This window comes from Drosophila melanogaster, chromosome 3L (genome assembly GCF_000001215.4).
Source record: "Drosophila melanogaster chromosome 3L".
NCBI lineage: Eukaryota > Metazoa > Arthropoda > Insecta > Diptera > Drosophilidae > Drosophila > Drosophila melanogaster.
Window position 1 is genome coordinate 22,423,354 of NT_037436.4, and position 10,972 is coordinate 22,434,325.

Consider the following 10,972-nt stretch of genomic DNA (forward strand, 5'->3'; position numbering starts at 1 on the left):
GATTCTGCTCACTTCCTTTACGGAAGCTTCCGGACCGCCGCTACTTTCATTACGCTTTCATTATTTGTCGAAATTGTGTTAATCTTTGAGCTCATAAGTTTCCCAGTCTCTGGTGGAAAATATTGCACTCAGCCAGCGAGCAGAGATGGCAAATTGATGGCAATTTGGTGGGGAATCGCCGAGCAGCTGAGGGTCTTTACGATTATTGAATTGGCCAGCATAGTTAGGAGCTGATGCTGCTGCAATGGGTAATCGCTGCCATCGAACTACGCTTTGTCGTGAAACTCTGAAGTTCTTACTTTGCTTCAGTCAAGTACTTTTCCTCATTGCAAGCCAGCTATCAGGAAACCGCCCACTCGAACACTGAGATGCACACCACCCACACACCGGCCACTAAAACTGGAGCATTGTAAATCCCAACTAATAATTTTGTAACCTTATCTGCTGCTCTTGTTGTCACAAGTCCACAAAGCGGGGAAAGGGGGCGTGCCGGGAAGAGAGGGCGGACTAGGCGGAGGTCGAAGGCTGGCCACAGAAAAGCGCATATCCCAGAACGATAATGAAAATGTCACACGAGCCTCGCATTTTCTCATCACCCAGCATCATGAGCACGACGACAACGACAACGACAACGGCAACGGCGCTGTCGTTGCTTCAGGAGGTACAACAAAGACGAGGCGGATAGTGGGCCGACTCCACCTTTATAAACGACCCACTACAGGGGGGAGGTCGTCGTGGGGGTGGCGAGGTCGTCCTGGCTCAGTCTCGAATGCAGCGCAGCAAAAGGAACCAGCAGAAGGACCAGGAGCAGAAGCAGGAGCAGCATCAGCGACAGCAGCAACAGCCACGCTGACAACAACGTAAAGGTAAATCCTAAATAATGCGTTGCGCTCACTTCACAGCATCTGAGAAGCGACGAGGATGTCGCCGCGGGAATAGCCCATGAAGGACTCGCCGTGAAGGTGGTGTCGTTGTGGTGGCGCTAGTTAGAGCCCCAGTTGCGAGGACAACAAGTCAGTCGAAGCAAACGAAGGTACCGAAGTGGATACTCTTTTAACGAAAAACATTTTTATGCATATGGATAAATAGAAATATAATTTTAAATCAATATATTTAAATGTATTGTTAAGATCTCTTGTTCGTTGTATGAACTGAACAGGGAAACAATTGCTAACATCCATTGTCATTATATTATTCTTAGCCCTTTCTAGTGAGATCGTCTGGCATGGTGCTAGGACACTACAGTCTGCAGTCTCGATTCCATCTGGACCGCCTTCCTGCTCACTGCCCACTTCCACTTCCACTTCCAATCCTTTTCCCAATCCCATCTGCACTCCCATTCCATCCGGCTCTATCCCCACTTGGCAGGACATTTTGCGGTTAGCTTAAAGTTCCTTACCCAGCCAAGTACAAGACGATTATAGTCCTGGCTCCTGCTCCTCTGCCGCTCTGCTCCTCCGGTCGCCGCTGCTGCTGCGGACAGTCTTAGTGGCTGTCGTAAGTTCTAATTTCTTATTATTAGGCGTGGCTGGCGTGGTGGCAAGGACCGCACAAGTTTTCTCTGCTGTGGCATGAAATTATGGCACAACTTGCTGCATACGAAAATGGCGGCCTGGTAAATAGTTCTGGCCAACTATTTCCTTGCTGCAGTGGCTGCTCCGCTCTTAAGCCCGGCAGATGATGTTGTTGCTGCTGCTTCTGCGGTTGGCTTTGTTATGGGTCGGTTTAGGGGCTCATGTCTTTGGGCCCTGCCCGCCTGGCCAACAATTGCTGGGCCTACTTTTTGGGGAAACTTTTACAGGAACGCTGGAATGGATTTAATTAAAACATTCCCAGTGGCGGCAGCATGGAAACCCGAGTGGCCAGGTCAGTGCGATTACCGGGTGCTGGCAAAGTAATTCGGTTCTCAAACGAGAAGGCAGCCGGATCCGGATCTGGGGCCACTAAGACTGGATTGGCAGGAGCAAAGCTGGCCGAATGAAGAGTGAAAAGTGCAAGACAATAATCGAAATCAAGAGGAAAGTGCACAAAGCGAATGGCGAGCGTCAGTGCGGTTCTCGCTCCAGATCAAGGGCTCTGCCGGATGAGCGCAGTGAAGCCCCAATCCGGTGGTAGTCAAAGCTGAAGCCACGGCCCCAGACCCAAACCCAGACCCACACCCAGCCTCAATCCCAGTTTCAGACCCAGAGCCAGAGACGGAGCCGGAGCCGGAGCAACCCAATCCTGGCCCGAGCCCATTATTGTTTCCATTTAACTTACAACATTTTGCACTTTGGCCAAAGAGCTCGAGATGGTGAGAGCCGGGGAGGCAATTCAGCACGAGAGAGACAAGAGATGGATAGTCCAAATAGATAAACGGCCAAGTCGAACAAAAAATGGCCAAGAAAATTGTGTGTGAAAATGAAACTGATTGCAGGCAAGGCCAACTTAAAAAGGAGGAAATTGATGCAGCCAAACAAACCATGAGAGCCAATCGAAGAGGAGGCTGCCAAGGAACAAAAGAACGTAGGGGGAAGCATTAAAACGGATTATCCTCAATAAATGGGGTTAACTAGTTTATTGGTAACCATTCAATACTATTGACCGAGATTCGCCGAGAAAGTTTATTTAACTTGATCGAGATTATAACTAACTTATTTTCAATTTAATTCTCAAGAGCTCTTTAGGTACTGATCTATTATAGATTCAAATATTTGGCGAAGGTAAAAAAGGACTTTAGCCAAAGCCATTTATTTCTCCAACTCACGTTACCTTTCAACGTGGAATCTCTTAAAGAATCGTAGTTGTGTTTGTGAATCTTCACATTCAACTGCCGCTCGTCAGTGCAACATGTGTCGCCAAAGAGCAGCAGGAACCAACGGAAAATGTGAAAACTAAACAAATAAAATTGTTTTGCGTAAAAATTGCAATCGAGCAATGAAGTGTAAAAGTTTGCACAACGTGCAACGTGCGACGCAAACGACAACGTTGGCGACGTTTGCCTCCAATAAACTTGCACTTGTTCGTGTGGCGGCTGCTGTGAGCAACGGCAAACAGTTGAATTCAACATGGTATTCAAGACTGTAGGCCCGAGACCAGCGCTTCAGGCCAGCGCGGCAGTAACAGTTGCAAAAAATGGCAGCGGAAACAGACGGCGTCATCATTGTCATGGAGGCGGTGCAACTTTTTATACCCCGCAATGGAGGCTAACAGGGTTATGTGGTCATTAGGAAAATGAGATTAGCGATTGTCTTTCCTCCTCGTGGTACGCTAAAAGTAGGTCTAGCAAAATGGTCGGCACTCTTCAGTTGCATTTATAAAATTCTTAATAATAATACTAACTTATATCATTATGATATATGCACTACAATTTAAAGGCCCATTTATTCACATAATACTAGAATGCTAAGATCAGGATCAATAGTTGAGGCAGCTTAGCCACGTCTTCTAGAATAGTTTGAAGAAAGATAACTGATTGATGGGTATCTTGCAGTGGGCTTCGCGGCGGCCACTGTGGGTACTTTTTCTGAAGAACCTATCGCCCAAGGGCGACGCATTGCAGGCACAGACAGCAGCGCTCCTGCTGATGATTATGAATAATGATGATGATGTTCATGGCGGCGGTAAAGTTGTGACACTCGGAGCGATAAGCGGAAACGGGGCCGGCTGAAGGGTTGAAGTGCTACCCCATTTGCGGAAAACCCCTTAAAGTTTAGATGCAATTGGAGAGTTTTACGAGGGAATCTACGTCGCTGTTGAATTAGTGCTGGCTCCGTTTTGATGAACTCGTTTGTAATTTTTCCTGCCTCGGGAAAATGTCTAGCTGCCACTCGCCCCTGATTGCTTATTCTTTCCTTCAATGAATTTTTAAGGCTTTACACTCTCGGTTTTCCTTTCATTTTCTTAGAAGGGGCATACGATTTTTCTCAATTTGCATTGTTTTCTTTTTTCACTTAGTCCTCGGAGTCCGCTCATTGCTTATTTAATTATCTTTTGTATTGTCAAGTGGTTGGAACGAAAGTTGGGGTCTGGTCAGAGGATTGAGCTCCATTGTTGCCAGGAATTTCCATAACCTCCTTTTTTCGCATCCTTTTGCTATGGCCCAGGCACGTGCATCTCAAGGGTTAAATTAGTGGGGGTGAGTAAAAGCCTTTGAGGCTTAATTGATAAATCGCTTAAGATTGCCCATGATTGAACCACCCTGAAATCTTCCCTCAGGCCAATCCAAACTATTTCGGCCAAGAAAACTACGCAAGCAGCAAAATAAAAGTAAACTGAACGGGGCAGAAGCAATTTAAAGCAGGAAAATTGAAGCAGGAACACAAATGAATAAGAATTCTCACTCGGAAAATCATTAAAATGTCTGAAGGACGCCGGCTCCGGACCGGGCCAGAAGAGGACCGGAAATGTGGCAACTATTGTATACAGCACATGGAAGCATCAACAACAGCACGGGCAGGTGAGGCAAATCCTGGCGAAAGGATGCAATTTAGAGCAAAAGAGCATTAAAATGAATGGCAAGTGGGGCCAGCACGAGTGGGTTGAGGAAATTAAAAAAGCCGACAGAGAGCGAAACTTCGGGCCAAGAGCCCCTGGAAATCTGGGTCAACGAGGCTGAAGTGCGAAATGTCAACACCTAGAGATGGAAGCTCGAAGGGATCGCTGGATTCATTTCGTCTTTAAACAGCTGATTTCCCTGCAGTTCTAATTCTAACTAAATTCATATATTTAAAAATGGTTATAAACTTAGCTTTCGAAATATCTTGGTGCTAACTAAGCCTGACGTGTTTTCTTATTATCGTGAGGTTATATAGGGTAATTACACATAATTTGATAAAGATGACAAACAAAATTCAATAAATATTGCCACATGCCTTTTGCAAGCCAGCAAAGGAAAGGTTAAAAAGCGTATAGAGCCATTTGGGACCTTCGTGTCACGATGTGATTTCTATGGAAAATGAGGTATCCTATCCCTATCCTTATCCAAACGTCCCAGCGAGGTGGGCGTCGAAATTAAATTTTAGTCATGCCAAGGGAAAACGTAGACGCAGGGCTGGGAGGGATTGCTTTGCCCTTTTACGCCTCAAAACTTTTTTAACAAACATATTCGATTAACTGGCCATGGAATGGGCAGAAAAGGGGCAAAAGGGCCGACCCTGCTGGAATTGCTTACCCTTTTTGTTTCTATTTATCGAAAACCACTTGATTATGCAGGCTTATCCTAAACCCGCTGCCGGGTCTTGTTTTGTTTTTTCTATAATATATTTTTTGTTTTTGCTTGACCGCTTGTGGAATGGAGAAGTTGAGCAAAGCTTGGCTTTAGTTTTCATTGGAGCGTGAAAATTTGTTTGAAAATCCTTTTCCTATTTCGATTTTCCCCCTCGTGCAATATTTATGATTTCTTTGGATATTCTCGTGGCTGCCTTTTCTCGCTGCCCGGTTGGGCTAATTTATAAATTGTGTTTTCTTTTGAAAACTTACATGTTTGCTTGAAAAATGCATTTTCTTTTCGACTTGAATTTTGTATGCTAATTTCATTGGGCCGTTGGCAGGCGAAGATTGTAGCCCTTTCTTCTATCGACTATGTAGATTACTCTGATTATGCCTAATGAATTCCTCGGAAAAGTTGATTGCGATTGCTGAGCGAAATCAGTTCAGAAATCTAGTCTGCTTCCAAAACTGAACACTGGACTTTTCCGTTCCCAATTATTATGTGCCCTTGCTGAGTACATGAAATAAAGTTGTTAAAATGCAAACAAAATGCAATAAATTGTGTGTTCTTTGTCAGTGGCTTGCACTATTTGCAGATGCTGTTGTTGTTTCTGCTGCTGGGCAAAGTCAATCCAATTCTGTAAATTAAATTAAATTTATTACACTTACCCCTGCTCCTCACCTTCTGCCCCCACCAACTTTGTTTGTCCCTGTGGGCTTTGTTTTTTGCAAGAGGATTGAAAAAGTGCATTAAAAAATTAATTTCCATGTAGTTTATGTAGTTGAGGCCAATTTACAATGTGCAAAAAGCTTTTGTAATGAAATTTACAAGCCTGGCCACCAGGTGAGTCCATAAATCGCCCGGATTATGATTCATTATTAGGCTGAGTGAGCAGGATTTTATCAACTTTTCGCGATCTATTAGTGCAGTGCTATTGATCCACCGCAGCTCGGCGGCGGAGAACAAATGGACATATTATACATACATACGTACATATTTCTGTCCATACAGCGCGTGACAAAGCCATAAAATACCGTTCTGAATTCAATAAGGAATTGTCAAAAAGTTGAGCCCAGCACAATTGACGAAGAATAAATTCAAATTTCAGCTGTGCCCCGGGAATGTTAAAAAGAAAATGAAAGAGTCGTTCAAATGACGGGATTGACAAGCGGAGCCACGAAATGCAATTAGACACGCCCTGCAATAACGCGGAGCCCCCTTCCAATGGTGGTTGGCTTCTTTATCGCCAAGCCTCTATCATCTTTGCCTCAATAAGTGAAATGCATTAGCCACAAAACCGTGCATTTGGGTTCAAAAACCTCCCTTGAGGGAATAACGCATAACGGGTAATGGTTTAATTACTTTCAGTTTCTTATCTCCCCGGAACTTTGGTCCCAGTATCTGTTTTAGTTCGTAGTGTCACGGCTCATTTCGAAAAGTGTTTCGTGTTCAATGATTTCGGGCTCCGCGGAGAACTCCGCAACTATCTCTTTGGCTGGTCCAATCCATCCGAATATGAATTGTTATGATGCTGGGGTTTGGAGTTAATGGGAGCCTCGGATTGGGCTGAAATAATTGTTTGAACCATTTCGAAGGACACGAATACACTCGAACTCTTCCATTTATTTCCCGATCACAGCTAATTTTTATTTTCTATGGATGTCAGGCCAGGGAAATCAATCAACAATTGAGACGAGAATGTGGGAGACCTTCTTCCATCCTTCCAACTCAAGTACCCGTGCATCAGGCAGACAGACAATAGACAGTCATATAAACCAAAAATATTCAGATAAATGTTAATGTACAAAACTGTTGAGCACGAGATGAAAGATCTGGGGACCGTCGCAGTTGTCAGCTCATTTTGGTGTGCCTCTTCCTCCTCATCGGAGGACGGCATCGTTAATCATAATTGAGTAGCCAGCTAAAGGGGTTAGCCGATCTCGGAATGTTGAGTGCCTTTGCTGGAAATTCAGTCACAAGAGTAAACAAAAGTGGGACACCATTTTTGAAGGGGGAAGACGATGCCAAGAAAATGTTCAATTGCACTGATAAGAGACTGGAGGTGGAGCGGTGCAGCTGGCAAATGGAATAACCCGTTTCTAAAAACTCCTAAGAAGCATTATGTGCTCCATTTGTGGGTGGGAGTTGAAAAACGGGGAAATCGATTAGTGCGGATTTAATTTCCTCTCCTGACGCCACTTGAAAAGTTAATTGCAATGGTAAGAGGACAACTATTGAACGGAGAATTCGATTTGGGGGACTGGTTGTGGCCTACTGAATTTCACACATGTAAATTAGTTTTTATTTTCCTGTCTCTTCGCACATTGCGTAGAACAAACAAATTAGTTTTGATTTGAAGCAGATCCGCAAGAACCTGGAAATATATAGGCAGAGTCTAAATGGAACAGGCCCAAATTGGGAGCGGTTTCAGGGGATGCTCGTGAGTGACATTTGCTTACAAGACCCGTATTTTGGGACAATTCAACATTGAAAAAATTTGGATCTGAATGGAAAATGAGGGGAATTAACAGGCGAACGTGTTGAGTGTTGAGGAGAAACAAGGAAATAATAACAAAACTATTTGTGACACATGCCAGCTCTTTACATACAGGACTATATTTTACAATATGTACCACTTAGGGGTACTATGATCTTTTTTAAAATTTAAACTAAGAAATAAACCACCGTGCATATTGAATTTAATGGAAAATACAGAAATATTTTCAAAATTATCTTATGATGAAATTTGCAAATACTGGTGAACTGGAAAGCTGGACCTCATTCTAAATTTCCTCCTTTTCATGTTCTATCAAAAGTGTAAGTATCAGCTTTAAGGTCCAAAATTTAGTTTACCTTCCACATTAATAATTTTGCACGTGATGGGTCCACTGTGCAAATGGTGAGCCGCAGGAGCACAGATCAAAAATTGCATGCGGGACTCAAGAAATGCACCACCTTGTTAAAAAGGCAGGCGCGGAGGACAAAAGGACAAAGGAGGCAGACTGCCGCTGTGTTTGCTGAGCGGATCAAGAGGAGGGTTTTTTATTATCATTTTTTACACACAACATGTGTGCAGGATGCAGGACGAAGGCGAAACCGGCCGGGATGCCTTGGAGAGTTTGTGCTCGTCGTCTGGCCTGCGTTTCAATTGCGGCCAGGATATGCATAAGTGTTCTCGAACATTTTCAGATTTTTTGTCCTCTGTGTTTCTCTTTTGTCAGTTTGGGGTTATGTTTATGTGGCGAACGAGCAATTTTAAGTACACATTTGGGAGCAGAGGCACAAGGGACGGATTGGCAGTCGGCAGTCCTGCGTCCTGACAACTATTTACACAACTGCAATAATATTTTTGTCGCCAGCTTCCCTCGAATTTTCCAGACGCAGATTCACTTTTCTCCGACTTCGTTTCCGGAGCCTCTTCTCACTCACTGCAATTGCTATTGAAATGTTTTCTATGGGCTGCCAACTTTTTTCTCTCCCTCTTTCTCTCTGTGTCGCTGGAGAAAGTGATTTATGCGAGTGAGGCGAGTTTGTCCCCATCAGGAGGCGACTTTTCCTCTGGCTACTTAGGCAGTCTTCCGAAACGCCAACCACCCCACCCCTTTTTCACTCAATCACCAGCTGTTGTTGTTTTTGCCAAAAGTGCAATAAATTAATGTTTTGATTTTGTGCATTGCCGAGGAGATTGCAAAAGAAGTTTGTCGCCGTCAGTTGCATGTGCGAAAAGTTTTATCGCCCCGTTCTAAGGAGTTTTCCCCTGGATTTTCCATTCATATACTTGGCTAAAGAGCTCGCTATTGAGGGAGAAAAAGTAAGTTCGCCGAGAACAAAGGCATTTCAGCTCAGTTAGATTAAGTCTGTGGCGGCATGCTGGGCCGCCTATTAGGTTCTGAGGACAGGCCGCATAAACACTTGAGAATTATGGTTTTCTTTTCACCGAGTTTCTTCCCTCGGTTATGCTTAATTTGAGACATTATCCTAACGTCACAGAAATCGCTTGACTTGGTAACCATAACTAGCGTGACAATCTCAGGATCACACACGCAGCTTGTTCGGGATGTTGGGGGTGTTCCCAGAACGCGACCAGGAACTTGGTGGTCTACACCAAATTTTTCTCATAGAGTTTGCTTTCCGTAAGTGGTTTGGCACATATTTTGTTTGGCATAATTTTTCAAGGCTGGTCTTATCTAACATGTTGTTTTAGTTTTAATGTACTTCACCCCAAATGTAATACTAATACTTAACAAATGTTGTACCCTCACGTATGTATGTATTGATAGCACTGTACCATTTTGTCTTAGATTAAGTCCGCCAAACTTACCTGCAAAGAGAATATTAGAATAATAGTTTAAGTTAGTACAGTGTGTCTTCAAGGGCAGGAGAAAATGCAAAATTTGATTAAGAGTTTCTCGTGTGCCATTCGCAAAAAGCGGATTGCCCAAACCACAAACTACTTTTACCCAAAGCTAGCTCAAAGTCAGCTCATCCTCGAGGCTGGAGCTGCGATTGTTATTCGGGTCATGCGGCAGTTGTCCCTGTTGCAAGAGCGGCTTCTTCAGCATAACGAATCGAGGAAAGCCAGAAAGTCCGCCTCGTGCGCCGATCACAATGGAGCCGATGATGAAGATGACGATGCGGCGGCGGATGGATGATGGTGACGAGGCAGAGTCACCATGCTCCTAGAGCTTTGTGGCACACACGACTGCGCATATTTAATTGCTCATTGCGCGTGATTCGCGGCGGGCTTAGGAGCGGGAGCGGGATCGGGATCGGGTTGGATATCGGAGGGGTTGACTACATTATACTGATAGTTGGCACAAATTGCCAGGCGAACTTTCCTTTACCCGATCATGGAACTCTGTTCTGCAGTCGCCTCCTACGCCTGTCGCATGCCTCATTTGCATTTTCCTGGCGTCATGCTGCTGCATTTCCCAGCTGCCTCTTGTCATAAGCTGTTGCGGCTGTCAATTGCTGCATCTCGCTACTGTATTCAGCGGATCTGAGAGTCCCAGTCATCAGAGAAATGAGCTGCCCTCGGGGTAGGAGAATGGATTTTCAGGGCGACAGCTTTCTCAAGCCGTGAGTTAAGACAAGAGTTGACCTCTCACCCCATTTCAAAAGATAGAAATCATAATTGTTGCGTAAATATTTGGTCAGTTATAATTGCTGCAACAAAAATACATATAATGCTGTCCAAGTCGTTGTAAAACAATAATTTACATAATGTTTCTTACAAATCACGCACACAATGCAGTGGCTTTCCCCTCATTACCTTTCCTCCACCGCGAGGTTATTGATTTATTATTCAAAACTTTGTGCCGCATCATGCTGCAACATTATACGAAATCATCGTCAAAGAACGTTTGTGAGGTGGTTTTGATGTGGTTTTACTGACTACTCTTCCTTGATGTTTATAACATAGAAGAGGCTGTAGGTTAATTGATTAAAGAATGTGCACAAATGAGAGCCTAACCATTTAATTAATTTTTTCTGCACTATGTGTTTTGGTATGTCTTTTAAAGTATTAAATTGTAGAATAAATTTGGATAACTCGAAAATAAATCGGCCCTTGAAGAAAAGCGAGCCAGAGTATCTAAACGGTGCGTTAGAGCCAGAAACATCTTCTGTTTTTCATATCATAGCCTGGAATCAGTGGAGAATGCCTCTAGAAAGGGATGAAGATGGAGATCTCCTCCGTTCCCGGGCAGCGTCATTAAAATGAACTTGAATGGTCAACCCACGGAGGAGCAGCGAGTTACGTATGCAAATTAGTGCACGGAT

The 10,972-nt window shown here is 44.1% G+C and overlaps 1 long non-coding RNA gene across 1 annotated transcript; it reads right to left on the reverse strand.

Moving 5' to 3' along the window:
- Positions 1 to 1,115: 1,115 nt before the first annotated feature.
- Positions 1,116 to 1,556, reverse strand: lncRNA:CR45966 (long non-coding RNA:CR45966). The gene has a single exon (NR_133308.1). It is a non-coding gene; the product is annotated as a long non-coding RNA:CR45966 (long non-coding RNA).
- Between the last annotated feature and the right edge of the window lie 9,416 nt (positions 1,557 to 10,972).